We start from the raw sequence: 19095 nt of genomic DNA on the forward strand, positions 1-19095 counted from the left end.
AGACTAACGTTGGTCAATAGTCACCAGCAGACTGACCGTAAACATGCACATAATCACCTCGGTTGACATATGTGTCAAACGCAAATCGACACGATTTATGCCGTCATGGACATTGATCATCAATTCCCACAAAAAGCAACAAAAAAACTCATTCAGTATGAATTCAATTCATTTCCACTGTACAATTGTCCTGTACTGTCTCTGTTATTTTTTTAACACTCCATACACATCGAAACCGCTGCATGTTTCAATTTGTTTACGTGTGATCCCGGATAAAAGTGCCGTTTTGCGGCACCAGTTCAACCATCATCCGATCCCGAGCTTTTTGCTGTGGCTTTTAACGAAAAACCACCGCAACGCATCAATCTTTTAATGGTTCGGTATTGAAAGTAATCAAACAACAACAGTAAAAAAAAAATATACACTCCGAAGCCAACCAAAAATCGATCCAATGTGCAAACAAAGTTGCTGACGTGCTGAAAATACAACGAATACGTGCCTTGAAAATGTCATTTTCTTTGCCATTTATCAGACTCGCGAGATGGTTTTGTGATTTTAACATTACGGATTTATTTTCGGTGTGAAAAGATAAATATTTCTCGGGGAAAAATATAACTGTACACGAATCTTTAAATAAGAAACTGAAAAAAATTGTATTCTTACAAATTACTTTAATTTTCATTGATTACAATACTGTTTCTTATATATAACAGTTTGAATTATTTTAAACTAAATATGATTGTATAAATATTTGAATAAGCAATTTTTGTAACATTATTAAAAACTTTCTTAAAACACTACAAAATATGTATAAAATATAGCTGTGTTGACATGTGTTGTAAAAATACATAGACCCAGTCACTACTGTCATGCAAATCAGGCAAACTTGTTTGCGAAACAATCTTCTGTATTCGCATCAAATGCTAATAATAGTATCATGTTTATCGAATAAAACTTCCATTCAATGTAATAAAACAGCTCACGACCAGATCGATATCCAATTCACACCAGTGCGTTCAACCATTTTGCATAATGTACTGTTGATATTAACTGCAGGGTAAGTGTCATGTATTATTTATAAAAAAAAACATAAAAACTTGATCGAACGCAAGCACTGTAAACTGTACGTTCGCGTAACTAAATCACGCAAAATCCATTCCCAGGTTACCCAGGCCCTGGTTGAATACACCTAATTTCAGCGAATCTAACATCGTTTCCGTACGGGAGAAATAGATATTCCTGCTCCTCTCAAGCCCCTCCTTATGCTTCCCATGCCCGAAAGACTCCTCCGAGTCGGTTGGAGCTAAAATAGCTCAATCAATATTTAACATCATTATGAAAGTCAGCGAAGGTACGAAGGTCTTACGAAGTCTTACCAATGCTTTCACTCGGTACAACCATCAAGAACCCGTCCACCATATTCGCACACACATTATCACTCATTGCTGTACGGGTACGGGTACCATAGTGCAATGGGTAGGCCGTGGACATACTCATTACTCCTGACGGCATACACACTCACAGGGTCGATGGAGGGAAAAGGTGAATGTAGTTGAAAAATGAAAAAATAAATAACTCAAACCTAGCGCCATGTGCTCGATGTGCTAAAGGATGCAGTTGCAACACGCCGTGTTTGCACATGTGTGCAATGATGCTTTCACGTATATTTTAGCCCTGCAGCGTACCACCATCAACTATTCTTGCAGCTCTTTTAATAGCGGAAACCACCTTTTGCACCTGCTTACGACACTGTCGTGCACTTTAGTTATGATTTCTTTCCTCTTTTTCATTTTTTGCTTCTTTCATTGCATCAAGACGCGTCCCGAATTAGGTCACCAGGGGATTTCATGAACAATAGCTCCCCAAATGTGATGTCGTTCCCTTCTCATCTGTTTTCATTTTCATCTGTTTGGTTTGTTTCTTTTGTGGCTTACGAGTAAAAATGAGAAGTACAATGCAATTCCCTCCCCATAGCACTAACACACACTCATTTGAGGCGTCGCAGTTTTTTCGCACCCTACAAAAAAGAGGAGTTAACCCGATGCTAGGACGAATGCTTTCCGTGTAGGGAAAGCACCCGTCTCATATTTATTGCAAAGCACTTTTAAAGCCTGCTCCAGCAAACGACCATTTGCACAAGGCCGTCGCTCTCTCTCTCTGTGTTTCTCTCTTCTGCATGTACGGCTGGAAAGTGGGAAAGTCATTCCGCGGCTCCCCTTTTTGCATCGCATTTGTATGCTGGCAGTGAAAAACGATCCTGCCAGCGAATGCTTCCCAAACAGCTGGCAAACTCGTCTTTCCGGATTTGCCGCCTCCTTTTGCCTCTCATTCCACTCATCCTGGTGACCGTAAACGGCTTGATTGGAAATGGTCCGGTTGCAGAAGCGAAGGAAAGCAGCCAAACCGGCTGGAACCGGGGGCCGTAACTAAAGCGATAATGACCCGCTTTTTCGCTGCCAATCCGATTTTCCTTGGTGCTGGTATGAAACTACAGTTTCCACTCCGAGCGCGCTCGAACCGTCCGTTGAGCCAAATCCATTGGGAAGTGTGCCAAGTTCGTTATCGGCACAAATACTCGGTTCGCCCCGGTTCTTGGCGCTGACGAACGGCCTCGTGTTACCGAACAGAACAGGGTCACTGAGGACATACGACAAGATGGCAAATTATGTGCACAGACACTCCATCTTCGCTTTTGGTAGGCAAATAATTGTCCCACTTTCAACCCTGCTTCGATCGATTCAATTTACTTGCTTTATAAAGGCTCTCATAGGAAACTACTTTACGATGTTTCTAATAGTCTTTAAAAGTAGCAAATAATAAATAACATGATATTGCGATGTACGAGAGTGCCAAGTGTCTTATCGTTTTTCAGCTTCATAGAATCGATAAAAATAATTAAATTTGATTTAATCCCTTCACTCACTAAACTGTCCGGAAGTTAGTTTTTCCTGGGTAGCACATTACCTCGTTGACACAGCTTCCTAAAGTGATTAAGCAGATCCAAAACGGAACCTTGAGAAGGAGAACAAGTAGAATGAAGTATCTTTATAACTAGATTTTTTGGTATAATTTCGCTCATATTTTATACCCCATTTTTCGGTAACTAATTTAATTTCCCTTGGTTGCTTGAAACGAGTGCTTCAAGTAACATGGAACTAACCTTCCAAACGTACTTCACAAAAAAAATACACGCCCCGTAACCGTTGGCGCTTTACTAATGAAGATATTTTTTTCTACCCACCGAAAATGAAAAACCCTTCGCTGAAGTGTTTCTTCCGCATTTCTTAAGGAAAAATCAATATATTTTTGGGAACTCCCGCTAGCAAAAGGAGGGAAATTGCTGCCGAAAAAAACAAACCCTCACACACATACAACCACTTCAAACGCACACAAACACACAGGATACGAAAAGCAAAGCGATGTCATTTTACGGTAAAGGAAACAACCATTTCCCCTTGTACGGTTTGTCATATTGTACAACCAGCCCGAGCTTTTTTATCCGTAGCTTTTCGCAGGAGCATAAGCAGTGACAAAAAAAACTGTCACCAACGTAAGCGTTGTCCCAATGTAGGTAAAAAACTGCTTCTTCTACTAGGGAAGGTTAAATGGCAAACGGATTTCTTGGGTTCTGCTTTGTGAAAGTATCCGCCGAAAGGTATCCGCCGATGGGGGATACTGGTGGTCTTACTGCTGGTCCTTTTTCCCCCCAAGGACACTCTCGACTCTCAACACTCAGACGCTCATCGCTGCTATAAGACGACGCGTTGGTATGGGTGATAAGGTATTAATAAAAAAGGAAGGATAAATTCCCGCAAGAATTCCGCGCTACCGGTGAAGACAGCGCCTTAGATGATGAAGATTCATACTTGCGAAGCCCGGGGGGAAAAAACGGGGAAAATTTCATTTATTACAAATTAAGTATTGACATCACGGTTACGGATATTTCTTTTCTCTCCTGGTAAAGGTGACACTTTATACCTCGAATCAGTTGCAACAAAACTCAACCGGGTAAAAGCATCGTCATTCTAAGAAATGTTTCAAGACAAGGTGATATGCAAATCCGAGTAGCGGACCTAATGTCTTTAGGTTGGTTGGATTATAGACAAACACGTGAACGTAATACAGACGTTAAAAAACAGACCCATTGCATCACAAACGGTGATGGAACAAGCGCCACAGGTGGTGTGGCATCGCGGTTTTTTTTCTTATTCCAACTGAGCAATAATGTTCAACGATGAACACGAACAATACACAGGTCTTTCTTAATTTATTGTTTCCTTCGGTGTGTGTGTGATCAACATTTTCAAGATTTATGGTGCAACATTAACGTGTACAGATGGCTAGCGATAAGAGTCCACTTAAGTATTCACATAGAAACCGTTTAGAGGATACACGATCCTAAATCGATTCTCGCTATATTTTTGCTCCTTTTACGTTAGGCAAACGATGTCAAAATAAGATAAAAACGACACACGACATAATAAATAAATTTTAGGATCTCGACACTCTCACGTGTGTTGGGGGTGATAGTCCGTGGAGGTGGCTAAACATGTATGAAAGGCATATTTTAATTTTACACCGTGCAATAAAAAAGCTCCCCTTCGGCGGTTAATGATGAATAAATCAGTTGCTTTGGGATTTTGGGGGAATTTCGTAAATAGTGAAAAAAAATGGTCCCAGACACTCGATGAAAGAAAAAAAATACACACCCACGTTAGAAAGCTTTTCGATTTGTGACCTTCGCTTAATGGTAGGTGGCCGGGATAAGAAGGATTATGGACTATGGAAGATATCTTAGGGCCCGCTAGCAAAAAAGGACTTTGGATTTATTCGACTACGCGCGCGTATTTTCCACATCGCACCGTATAATCTTTGTTTTGCTCAATTTGAATCGTGCTTTTTCCTACTTTTTCTGTGCAGTAAGCACTTTCTTGTACCAGAGAAACCGAAAAACGCTTTTGCTACGATCAGCGATCGGTGATGGTATTTTACGAAAATCCGCATTAAGAGCTTCCGAGATAAATCCCTGCGCCCTGTTCCACACCCAACTGGTTGATGTTTCTTGCTTGCAAAAATGTACTCAACCCGCGAGCCAACTTATTAGTGATAAAGTACTGCCGAAAGCAATACATCTTACATGTGTCGAGTGATTGATGAATTTCTTTTTTTTTCAAGCACAACTACCCATCGAAAGCGATTGTTAACGGGAAAGGATTCAATGAAGGAAGACAGGTTTATTTTAAGCATTCGAAGAATTTCCCTCTTTTAACTCGCTTCAGTATGTTTACCCACAATGCTATTGAAGCAATAATTTTGCGATTGTTTTCCATTACTGAAAGAAGAAACGGTGCCACCGTTGGTGTTCGAGGTTTGTACTGGATTATAGCTGTTGAATGTATTCGTCGGGACAATCGCTGTAAATATTGTTCAAACATGCTATTATTCGAATGGTGAACGGGCTTCTGCGTAAGCGTTATGCAAAGAGCACCATTCTTACACGGGTTAAAAATGGATACTCACAAGTTTGCGTAAAGGTTTCTCCACGAAAGACGCCCATCTCCAGCGGCACAGTAAAGCCCGTGTACACGACATTCCATCACGGATAGGCAAAATAAATGGATAAATATGTTGAACATGAAAATAGCGCCACGAGTTGTGATTTTATTCTCCCATGCTGGAAAATCGACTACCACACACGCATCTCGTCCAGATAATAGACCATTTGGTAACGGGTTTTTGCCGAGCGCACAATAGTAAAAGCCTTCAAGCGGGACTACTTCCAGACAGCGCACCAATAAAAAGGCTTGTATGGTTGGTAAAAACAAAATCAAACATACAAACATTTTCCGTCGTTTGTCCTTTTGATGTCGCTCGGAAGTCGCTCGGAAACTAGGTTTTTCCCTCCTCACCATTCATGGCGCTTCCTTACCGAGCCGGGAGGGGGATAAAACGAGCTTTACGGGTTTGAATCATTCGTTCGCCGAAGTTATTCAAACCCCGGCACAGCTCTCTAATCCACTGAGGCTTGCAAATATTGGTTGTTAAAAATTAAAGGACCAATCCTTTACTTCCCTTCTTTGTGGCAGAAACACTGCGAACTGGACAGGTTTTTGTCCTCGTCGTATGAAAAAGGTTGTCTTTACTATTGAGGAAAAACAACATTTACCATTTACCTTTTCTGTCGGTAATTCTGTTGACTATTTGGTTTTTTTTGCATGTCTGTACAAAAGTACGTCGAAAAATCTGCCTTCGAATCCTTTTGCTAGAAACAAATCCGTGAAGATAGTGTTCGTAGGAAATCCAATCAACAAATCGATCAGTACGAGTCTTACGAGACCCTTTTCTTGTACGCGTACGTTTTAGAATTGGATTACTGGTTCCTTTGGGGTGATTATGTTGGTTTTTTTGCAGGCTTTCATTAGCAAGATCATTGTTGGCCTATACTTGGGTCGTTCAATTACAAGCAGAGGCAGAATATTACTCGACATGTTAGAGCTTACTGGATCTGATAAGAGAGGATCTTATTAGGCTTGCATGTATACAGTATTTGTCCGTTACATCTATGAAGAAAAGGGTCAACAATATTGCATGAAAAAATCAATTATAAGCACACAATCTAGATTCGCTTGGATGCCATTTATTTTATTCCCCTCTTTTATTCCCAAATGTACTTTGCTCATATTATTGCGAGAAGTAACTTACTTAAAAAATACGGTTAAGATTTTAGCACGACTCGGACGATTTGCTTCATCATAACATACCTCGTAATCGAAAGACTACTCGAGGTTTTTTTTATCCTACTTTCGACTTTATTAATGCAAATACTGCCCGAAAACATCACACATCATACTCAATCATGCATATCAATCAGTCATACATAATCAAATATCCAAGCAAGAAGCTCACAATGTGACAAAGACTAATGTCTTGAAATGATCTTGGCAAATGTTTGCTTCTCTCGTGCTGAGGTTACTGAAAGTTACTGAGAAAAGCTTTTATCCATCGTTTCCTTTAACAATAACCACAAATATTCACTTTTATTTCTTAAAAACCATTCCATAAGCTATATTCAATGTCTCATTGCACAATGTTTATTCATATTTAACAAAACATTATCATAGTACATTCCTTCGAAAAGGAATAAATCGCGTTTTTATTCAGCTTCATTGACCGCAATAAGCCAACCCAGCTTAATAGAAGGCAAAAAAAAACGATAAAGCCACACATTTATGATGAGGCAAAAATAGAACCTTATACCGATTGGATGTGGAACATGCAATGCCAGTGTTACCTGTTACGAGGTATAGTTGCCCGGATAGCTAACGGAACGGCCACTTCGACTAAAGCGCCGCTTTACCGGACCAACAGCCGCAACGTGATACGATGGCGCGGATCCTTGCCATATCGCTCACATTCAGGTTGGTATGGAAATTCTTTGAACCTACTCATATGCATACCTCTACTATGGCCCGGAGGCTGACAGAAGGTAGCCTTGGCTACGATGGCACAAACTAACCACATCTGTCTGTGCGTCCGCGTAACATAATTTATTCACATCAATAATCATTTTTATGCTGAACGTATCCAGCACACCGTGCAGGCTGGAGACGGCCCGGGGTTGTGCTACAACACCACAGGATATATGAGAAGTTTTCTCCTTCATACTCTATTGCCTCGACACTCCAGCCTAGCGGGAAATAAAAACAGGCCGTATTCTACTTTGGAGTGGATTTTTCTTCTCTCCATGTTTTCCCTTTTCTTAATGCTATTTCCCGTCGGATGTGATGTAGGGTGCAACGAAAGCGGAGGAATGGAGAGAAAACATTTTCCTACACTCTCAACAACCTCTTATGAACTTCGAAAAATATTATACATTCCGCATTATCCAGTCAACGCCTCTTTGTGCAACGTTTCCGAAACGGGGCTTAGGATAGGTTATCCATTCGGCACGGTAGGAAAAGGGAAGGAATTTTCGGTACGATTCGAGAATCCGGCCAAAGCTTTCGCGAATTTTGTGGGCAAACCTTTCCGCGCCAAACCAAACAATGATGGCTGCCACCCAAATCAGCCGACGATTGCACAGCCCTTAAAGATGTGGATTTTGGCCAGAAATACATTCACAGCATTCAGTACCGTGCGTCGACTAGCGGAAAATCATCGACTGAGTGTGCTTGAACGATTTGGTATTGAGAAGGAGCGATTATGGCTTACGGTGTATTGCGAAAATTCGCCAAACATTTTGTCGGCGCTTATGGTCGAAATTATTCGACCGTTTATTCGGGCAGCATTTGAAGGGAGGAATTTGTGTTGGGAGAAGTAGTTTTAGGTAGGCTCAGAATATGTATTCGCGATGTTCTGAAAATCAATATCGCTTTAAACTGAGTTTAAATTTGATTAAATTTATCCGTAAAAGCTTGGTTATGTACTATGATTAACTAACATTCCAGCAATTGAAGTTTCGTTGTGATATTCGATTATTATTTTCAATTCATTACATGATAAAAATCCTTTCTTGGATTTACTTGAATTCGTTAACGAATTAGTTATAAAACTTTTGTCTGTTTTCCAAGTCCTAAGAGCTTCTATTGTCACTTTCAACTGGAACAATATTACGTAGGAAAGAAAGCTTTCGTTTAACTTATTTACGCTTGAAAAGACTAGAACTTCCTTTCAATATTTCAACTCTTTCACAAAGGATAGCAATGCCATACCTTTTGCCAAAGCTACATTCGTAACAGACATTCGATGGTCCAAAAACAAACAACACAATAAATCTTACACGAAAGGTTACGATTTTTCAAGGTTCTCTTGTCTACCGTGATGCTGGCCATTTTCTTGTAAACTTACACTGCGATAGAATGAAGATCGTACGTTGTGCAAAAGTGTGTGTTTCAATGCTTTGCAAAACATCTAACCTTCCGAGATGCTGGTGATCCTGGAGGTCGTCAATTAAATTCCCCTTGCAGCTCTCTTTTCTTCCATTACTTGCATTGCACATCAGGTCACAATTTTCAACTTCATTGCCTTCCATTGCAATTTTTGCCTTTCCTTCTTTCCATTGCTCAAGATCTGGTCCTTCTGATATGCTGTGTGGTGTTAGTGGGTTTCTTGAGGAGTTCCATACTCTAGTCCAAATGGGAAATTCTTCAACACTTAAGGTTACTGTACTTAGCGATGTCCTTTTTTGCTCAAAGGACAAGTACTCCAAAACACCCTTCAGCGTGGCCTCACTATACCCATAAACACAATAGTGCACACTAGAGCACTCCTTCACTGGGATGCTTGCCACGCTTCAAAACCAACCAACATTCTTTACCTATCATGCCGTTTAATGGTGCTGTGTGTAGTTTTCTTCACAAGGTTCCCTTTAACAAGTTTGCTCGCAAAGAAAAAACGCTTCCCATCCAGCAGGGAATGTTGCACACTTTGTCAGTTTTGATTATGTTTTATTATTGCCCACGGCATCATCCAGGCAGTACCAGAAAGTGGTAACTTTGCACTCAAGGCTAAAGACTCCCTTGCCAACCATTTCATGCGTAAGGAGTAGTTTTTTTTTTTGTTGCTGAAAGAGATCGCGCTGCTTCTTTGTGCTTTAGTTGCCCAAAGGTGACTCGTTACAGTGGAGCATAAAGATCAAATATTTGATTAATAAAGCACAATGTGGGATTTGGTTGGAAGTTTATCAGAAAACGCATTTATAGTGAATTGCAAAGAATATGTAATGCCTTTGCTAGCTAGAAAGGTTCTTCGATTTACTATTGCTGATATCGTTAAATGAGGCTCCTCTTAAGACAAAATTGAACTAAAACAGTTACGAATCTTTATTGAAACGAAACGTTTTAAGCTTTATAAATATTATTTACTTAATTATTTTGCTATTTATGTGTTTTATAGTGTCTGATATAGTTCTGATTTATATTCGGTTCGATTTACGACTTACGATTTACAATAGCGAAGATTGATGAAAATTATAACGCGAAACAAGTGAACCAAATAACTGAGTTAAGTAATGTAAAAATTCATCTGTAAAACAATCACATCTATTTTTATGAACGAAGCTTTCCTCCAGAGTTGGTAGCTTATTGAGCTTATCAGAGGGAAGGATTGAACAACAATTCAACAAGCGAGATTTTACATTGTGCACACCGCATTTGGATCCACTTACAACTTACAACTTCAACCATGTTCAATCTCACAACGCTCGACAGAAAATATCGCTACAAATCGAACCGATCCGGTCGGAAAAGCGATCTGTAATGCGGCTATCGAAAAAGGGTTTTCCCTAACGATACCGTTGCCCAAAGCCATCGCGATGGAATCAATTTTGGTGACAGAATTTTTTCTCGCGAGTGCGTATTCAACCATACTTTCGTTCACTCCCTTACGCTTATCTTTTTTCGTGTATTTCTTGTCGTTCGTTGCCGCGGGCAGATGAATAATGCTCTGTTGATGGAAAACTTGATACCCCACCTACGGACTGTGTTCAGCTCAGCTCGTCGTTCGTTGATGATATTCCAAGCGCGAAAGTACTGTACGAAGAACGTCAGCAGTGCTCGACGGTGCTCAATATTTTCGACAGAAAACAACGATGCCCAGCAGCTTTCTTTATGGCAGATAAACAGAATGCGCCATCGATGTGGGTGTTGAAGGAAAATCCTTTCCTGTTCACCGGTTGGCAGTAGTACTCAACAAAGGATTCGTGACGGGAAGCAGACACTTATAAATCAAACAAACGCGACAGTTTTAACAAGTAATACAATGTTAATCTGTTTCCTTTGAGATGCTTCAAGCATTTTAAAACATGCAAATGTTCGATGGGAAAATATGTTTGTTTGACAGAAAAATTTGTTTGACATAATTCTGATTATAGTTTTCATACCATCTGCTACGAAAATTGCTGTAAAATTGAATTTCTGCTTGATTGAAACGAACTGTTACGAATGCTATCTGAGCAGACTCGTTAATCAAAATAATAGGAGAAAGTTTTAACCTCACAATTTCAATTCAAAGTTTAAGAAGAGACTGCTTTTGCTTACCAACAAAAAAATTTTTTTAAATGAAACAATCCTGCTGTGAATAACGATCACGACTTATTTGCACCTTCGTGCAGAGGACCAAGTAAACAAATTCAATTGCTTTTTTTCGCTCTTAGCCCTTAGCTTTATCATTGGCTGTGGGAATATTTCCCTTAGTGCCCACCCTTTCTATTATGCGCGAAGGAAAAAGATGGTGCTGCACTTTGCTGCACAATTTGCAGTCCACTGAACCATTTTCAATTTCACTTATGTTCATTTCCATGCCATTTCCAGGCAGCTCCAGTTTGCCCCAGTTTAATCTAAGCATAGTCGGTTTTTTTTACTGTTGCTGTTCGAAAAAGCTTTCCTTTCAAAACGGTTGCCTATATCCGATTCTGGCAGTGAATAGTTTTCCAGATTTTTTTTCTGGCAAACACCTTCCGATTTTGCATTTTTGCACTGTGTGTTTGTAAGGGTGCTTGGAAAATAGACTGCATTAGCAATTCGAACGAACTGTTGCAATGATTTGCATAGCATTTTCATGAAATATTTTGGATTTATCAGATTAAATTTTTGGCTACCGCTAAGCGGTTTTTTCCCCTATTTTAATAAACTAACATTGTCTAGTAAAAAAGGTTCTGCGTGCAGTAGCTGTATAAACACGTTTAAGTATTCATTTGATTAATATTTAAACGGTTTGTATGAGGATTTTTTGTGTGTTATTAGCAGACGCTTAACACGGCGCTTTTACAAAGCTTATTTTCCCGTTGCAAAAGCGCGCCTACCAAACATCCCAAGACAATCGTTAAGCTCAACCGAAACCCAATCACAGCCGAAATCCATTAATTAGTCATGCTAACCAACTCATCCAAAATATTCATGACTGCTAACCGTTCACCACCAACGGCAGAAGAAGAGTCACATTCAACCGTCACATCTTGTGTTTTAAAGGGCATTAAAGTCAAACGAGCATCGAGGGTCATTTTACAGCTTTCGGTGTTGGGCAACTCTTTTTCGGAATTCGCGCACGCGGTGCGCTCTTCCTAATCCTTGGGACCAATTCTACGGCTTCTTCGAATCGGCACTCCAAACCCATCAAAAGGTTACTAAGGTTGAGCAAAATGAGCTTCAGGTATAGCGCAAAAAATGTGCGCCTAATTAGTAATGTTTTAAACAACAGCAAAAAAAATCATCTCCTAACGCACTTTCCGGTAGAAACGTTCTGCCATTGATGGCTGAATCATTTTGAGTGGGGTTTGAAGAGTTCTTCAGGTGAATGGTTTAACTTTTTGTTGGTAAACTAAAGCATTTCAAAACAACCAATAGACCAGCCGACAAGTACATGTTACTGTCATTGAAACAGACCAGAAGATGGACTGTAGGGGAGAAAAAAGTTGAAATGGGCTCACAAGATGTCAAACACGTTTGATGAGATAACTATATGCTGTAAGATATTAATAGATATCTGGAATAGATAAGTGGGAGCTTCATAATAGAGTAAGAGGTAACAATGGGTTTTATTGGTTTTAATAACCAATCGGTTATTGTCAAATCGTTAACCCTTTTCGTAAAATCTCTTTTTGGCGCCTTAAACCTATAAATCGTCATTATTAAAGCTATTCTAGCATCTTGAGGAATGAATTCATGCAAAGCTCGGTTTGAGGATTAAACCGTTTAATCATTAAAATATCGTTACTAAGGAAAAAATTGATTTTGAATTAAGTATTAAATTAAAATTAAAACTTGCTTCAAGCTTTCATATAATAATCTACATCTGCAAATAAGCACATTCACATGACAGATTAAAAAAATAATAGTAAAATATTTTATCATATTTTCAAACACAGATCAAATGGAGACGCCTAGTACTCCAAGTCTAATCGGATCAGTAAATCTGATGGAGACGCCTAGTACCTTAAAGCTAACTGCGCCAGTAAATCTGATGGAGACGCCTAGTACCTCATGTCACATAGCGCCAGTAAATCTGATGGAGACGCCTAGTACCTCAAAGCCAATAGCGCCAGTGGATAGCTTCTATCTTGCATTGCTTCACAAAAACTATCCAAACGAAACAATTGAAATCAATATCAGTAAAATTTGCTCCACCGTTCGTATAATGTCAACCTTCAAGCGGATTCGTCAATAAATAATCATCTGCTCAATGTACCAAATCGATCGTACATCAATTACAGTCCTCGCCTTACAGCCCCATTCAATGTGCAGCAATAAACACACCATACCGTAGGCTACTTAGCACCTTTTTAATAGCGAACCGTTTTCACTTACGTGTGCCATGGCAGCTGTATGTGTGCGTACGAAAACTAATTATGGTTTCATAGAGATCGTAAATGAATTTGACCGTGTGGCACAAAAATATACCCACACGAATAATGAAGCTGAATAGCGTTTCTTACAATGTACAGCTGATTAAAAACACCCAACAGCTCGATGAGTCATGGGTCTATCAATGGAAAGCGTTTGCATGAATGTGTAATTGCAAAGCATAAATAAGAACAAAACCAAAAAACGATGTTCAGTCACACTATTCAATGTTGTGCTGTTTGTTGCATTTACGTAACCACGAAAATTGCAATTGCCTATCATGGTATTGCCTGAGCGACGTACGAGCGAACGAAACTAATACACGTGCAGCCCATACTATCAACCGTATGTAGTGCCGTGCCCTGCTTTTACTGCTGCTGAATTCGACGGATGCACTCACGGCTTTTACCAATGCATTTCCGTAGCACATCAGTTGTAAAGCCTCCCCCCAGTAGTCCCTCCTCTAAACTTCTCCTACCCTTTCCCAAAAACCCTAGCACAATTCCCAAGTGCAGTATCGATTTTTGCTAGCGAGTGGTTCACCGTAGCATTAGGCGACTGTGAACGGAGTTCGAATGGCTCGATAGATTTCGCCCTCACAGGCAAAACCACCCACTGTATCGAGACACGAGAAGCATCCGAAGCCGCAACCAGGAAGCTAGAAACAAAACTTTTGCACCCTACGGTGAAGACTGGCACTCGAATAGGTGGAAGCACCATCATGCTAGGAAGATCGATTGGACTGGCTTTCCGGCTTTTTCCTGCATTGGTCAGACAGTTGAGCAATTTTAGCTTTTTGTTTTTTTGCTTTGCTATGCACATTTATTTAGCATTTGCACGCTTCGCTTGCTTTTGTGCGTCCAAAAGTGCATACTGCTCAAATTTATGGAAGTCAAACTTTATGTCCCTATAACAAGCTTCACTACCACAGGATTAGTTATTAATTTGTCCAACATTTGTGTCACACAAAGTTTCATAATTTCGCAAACTTTGCGTTACGGTTGTGTGTTTTGTGTGTTCTGGTTTTTCCAATTTGGGAGATGTTTTGATACTTTGATTAGGTTTCCCAGTGTGTTATTTCGTTAACCTACCACTAACTTATGTTAGTTGATGATTTTGATTCAACAAAGTAATATTTTAATAATTTCTTATATGGATAGTACAAACATAACGCAAACTTATCTAATAAGAAATATTGCACTGCTTCTCGAATAAAAAAGTTGTAAGATTTACAGTGCAGCAATAAAAAAGGAAACAGAAAAAACTTTTCTTCCAAAGCGAAAATACGATGCCATCGAATGCTCATCATCCCTATCGGGAAGATAAGTTACATAACCCAAAAAGTCCGAGCTTCATGCACCTGTAATCCTTTTACGGTTCATCAATTTCAATAAACTTTCGCACAACCATGCGGAAGCCTAACTTCAAACTAGACGGAACAAGTGCAGGTGTGAGCGTTTGTTTTTCCAGCACCTTCTCACATTGTTCACGGGTGCTTTGAACCACACAAGTGCCATGCACGAGGCGGCGTAGATACACACTCACGGGGATCTTACTCCACTCGGCGGAACCTTCGTTCGAAACTACTCGACTCGGAGTGCATTAACAAGCTCCAATGCATCTGGCTGACCTCAATAACCACGCATCAATGGACACGATGGCAGCTACCGATGGCCAAGCTGGAACAGCTCCGAGATTGATGGGGCGCAAAACAACGACGATAGCGAGCAGATGGAAATCGGGTTCGATACTTCATCAAAAACCTCGATCCAAATAGGACGGATCTGTGGCACCTTTCCCTACTTTTAAGCCACCGACAAAGTGTGCTTCACGTGCCGGCCTTGGCAAAAGGGGGGGACCATTGTGGATGGTACGATTGTTGCCCGTTGTAGCCAATCATCCATCGATGAACTAATTAGAAAATTCTACGAAATTGTACCACTCACGTGGGTGCCTTCGGTCAACGCACACAGTCGGATGGGACGTTGGAAACCCCTTTCTCTCCGGAAGCAGTACGGAAGGAAGTGAATGCAACGGGCGACGTTGTTGTTGTAAAAACAATCGATCGATCCTTTAGGCTAGACGACAGGTGAAGCATAGCAAGTGAGTTATACTTAGCCAGCACATGCTGGCGATGGCACGCTAAGTGATCTAAATATAACACGCTTTGCTTCGACTGAACAGCAACTGTAAGAAACTATAGTTCGGTAACTACAACTGGAAACATCGTTTGCTGTAGACGCGTTTGAGTTTAGTTGTTTAGTTTCGTTACACAGCAAGGCTATTGTTTCTGCTATAACTCTTTTTCACGCTTCTTCGAAAGAAAAAAAAAAGGATTTTAATTAAACAATTCACATAAACTGTAAATTAATGATAACATAAAAGTTGCCTAACTTATCTCTAGTACATGACACTACACTTTCTCTTTTATCTTAACATTGCTTCCCCATTGGACGTTTATCAACGTTAGCAACATTGCCCGTACCGAAACTAGCGGACCTTCCGAAATGTGTCCGCCTTTCTTAGACCGTTAAGGTTTTTCATGCTGCTTCAACTATTAAGCATACTACCGATCAAAGGTCACACGCTTTTGCTCGAAAAAGGTCGGAAAAGACACCAAAAACACACCCATTGTACACTTCGTTCGCAGCCTCTGCCCAAACCATTGCTTTCCGTTATCAGACAATTGATCAGCCTCCGTAGCCGGAAGCAGCCCTAAAAAAGCTTCCCAAACATACCCGACCATCCATCCGCCCCCCACGTGTGTTGTAACTTTGCTCCCCCGAAGAAACATTAAACTTTGCTTTTTTGATTTCCACCCAAAAACTTCGCCTGGGTATACCCACGGTCTCCCATAAAGTCTAATGAAAACAGACACCTCACCAGTCCGCCACACCGGTGAATATCCGGCTGGTGTGAGATTTCAGTGCGTCTGGTTTTTGGTGAAATCGAAGAGCACATCAAGCGAAAGGAAAAGAAACTCATCGTACAACAAACAACACTCTCGACCCTGACATCAGACAAATCAGCAAGGGACATCGTGGACAATGGGTGGGAGTGGATGGGAAAGGAGATCAGTATACCAAAAGGGAAAGGAATTTAAAGCAAAGCGGCTGCAAATGAAAAAAATACAAACACACACATAGCTTAAGACACCAACACGAAACTTACATCAGCGACAGCCGGCAGGTTGAAGAAGGAAAAGCGTCCCTGTTGTGCCTACGGACGAATATTGTGCAATGTACTGCCACCATTGAAAGCACTTTTTTATACCATTCTGCAGCAAGTTGTCACAATTTCATAACCGGCAGTCTAACGCTTTGTTGAATTGTTTCCGTCCATTTACTACCTATTGTTAAAATTTGTTTATTTTTTCCTGTTTTAAACACAAATGAGTAGACAGATTAAACAAAGGATTCCAAGTAAAATAGATAGCAAAAGATCCACCATGCTCGTGTTCAGATTAATCTGTGATAAATTTCCCCTTCACAAAGCGTGCACATTTCTATACTCTAGCAGCTGTACGGTCATACGGCCCGGCTGAACACACAAGAACTATTCCCAAGATTCGGTAATAGTAGCACACGATGTTTTATCCATGGATGAGGTTGGGATTAATTTTCATCCGACTTTACGGTACAGTTGCACTGGCCCTACCACTACCGAAATCTTTACCGAGGGTCCTGTTAAAGGATATTGTCGTTATCAGTGACTAGACAACACTGCGCGATATAAAGCCCTTTATGCTTTCGCACGCTGCTGCTTTGGTGTGGTTGACCTAGTGCTGGCCTACGTCGGAATGCAGCCTGGGATAACGAATCAGGATTCACATGATTTCCGTTTTCCCACGATACACACGCTGCTGTGTACGGGCGTTCTCTTTTGCACCGATAGTAAGCACCTCTTCTTCCTGCACCAGCATGCCGTCTCAATTTGACACAGTTTGGCTGGAAAGCGTGCGCACCTTTCACTCTACGGCACGGTTATGGATTTTGTAAAAGTGTGCCACCGGTAGAAATTAGAACAACAACACAAATCTATACGCCAGCACACACACACACACACACTCACGCACACATACGAAATATCTTTCACCTGCACGCAAGCTCAGCAGCCAGCAGCCAGCTGCTGATGCTGTTGCGGAACCCGGATGTGAGCCGTTGCGCACTGTTTCTCGCACTGGCGGGTACCGATGGCCGACTTCCGTTCGGTACGCTCGCTGTACTGCAACTGGAAAAGCTCGACGTCGGGATACGTTCTTGTTCGATGCCACTACCACGAGCAAGGATACGACACGAAGCTAGCGCAATCACGGACTGGTGTGTGTTCATCTGTTCGGTGAACACTCGACCGTTATCGAATGAACCCGCACGAGGATATTAGAAGTCATTTAGATGCGATAAAATAACAAACCGTTCTGGCACCATGTGACTGAGGCGATTTCAATTGATTTGAATGCAAACATTGACTCAAAGTGCGGTAGTCATATTATTTGAACTTAGTGAAATAGAGACTGGAAAAAACCAATTTATATAAATAAAAATATGCATTACAACTAATACTTGTTTGCTTTACTAATGAATCTAATACAAAATAAAGAAAAAAAGATCAGAAAGAAAGGTTCCCAATTCTGGTATTCTCTAGTCTAACCGTTTTATGTGCAAATGATATAAACTGATCGAAAAATGATTTTACAAAAATGAAATACATTTTTTTAAATCTTAATTGTGAATGTTTATTTGTCATTATAAAAATAATAAAACACAAAAAATTAAAGTCACAAAATGTTTAAAAATTACATTCACATTTATAGAAATGTTTGTTATTTCTCTGAACAACTCCCTACAGTAAACAATTGATCCCAATTTCAAATATTGAGCAATACTTTTGCTACAACAATGCAACCGAACTAAATGGTACGAAAATTCCGACAAAACTAGACTATTATTGCAAGACAATTTGCCGAACCCAAGAGCCACTTCGTGGGTTCGTTCCGGTCGTCGTTGAGCACGTGTCATCAGTATCTTGATGTTCCGTTCAGTTCTGCTTCCGCAAAAGGGTCGAAATTGTTCCGTGTTTCCAACTGTATCGACAGATCCACCATTCTCCATTCTCGCTTGCTTGTCGCTCAACTTTTGCTCCACAACACGACGCTACGATGGGAAAGCTACACACATTTCTCCTGTAAACTAACGCCACGAGCGCACTTGCGCATTACTGATGCCCTGCTTGGAAGCGTAAGGAAAAAAGGAAATTTTGATAGACAGACGGTTTGTGTCGACTATGACCCCGAGCGTTAGAAAGAAAGCTGCTGGTGGTGTTTGAAATTTCGTTCCTCTTTCTTTCCGAGGTAAGCGACCCGTGCACACGTACCGATCGTTTGCTCGGTTCCCGGTGAACTCAGCCAGCTAAAGCGGTCGGAAAAAATTCATCCATCTATCCGTGTTTGACTGTTCGCAACTGTCGTGCATGCTGTACTACATCTTGCAACGGCCATTCAAAAGACTACTCAAATCTAATGAACACGCACAACTTTTTCATTTGACGCTTTGACCGTTTCAGTAATATAAATGAGGCTATAAACGTGATGCTCATGCTACCCTCTCTTGAAACAAAAACCATCAAAAGCTTCTCCTCATCCAAATACGACAGCATCATGCCGGATAGACCACAAACAATGTCAAACGGTTGGTGGCGGAAGCCAAAGGACAAAAGCACTCCCAAGGTCGTTGATGTCAGTGGTCAGACTAAGGCGGTT

General features: G+C 40.7%; 1 protein-coding gene across 1 annotated transcript in view; it reads right to left on the reverse strand.

Annotated features, from left to right (window-relative positions):
* Window positions 1–17409, reverse strand: part of LOC125764675 (uncharacterized) — a 58096-nt gene extending 40687 nt beyond the window's left edge. Inside the window, exon 1 of the mRNA XM_049429142.1 lies at window positions 16509–17409. The gene's annotated coding sequence lies outside the window, so the exon portion shown is untranslated. The remainder of the gene's footprint in view (window positions 1–16508) is intronic.
* Between the last annotated feature and the right edge of the window lie 1686 nt (window positions 17410–19095).

This window comes from Anopheles funestus, chromosome 2RL (assembly GCF_943734845.2).
Source record: "Anopheles funestus chromosome 2RL, idAnoFuneDA-416_04, whole genome shotgun sequence".
Classification (NCBI taxonomy): domain Eukaryota; kingdom Metazoa; phylum Arthropoda; class Insecta; order Diptera; family Culicidae; genus Anopheles; species Anopheles funestus.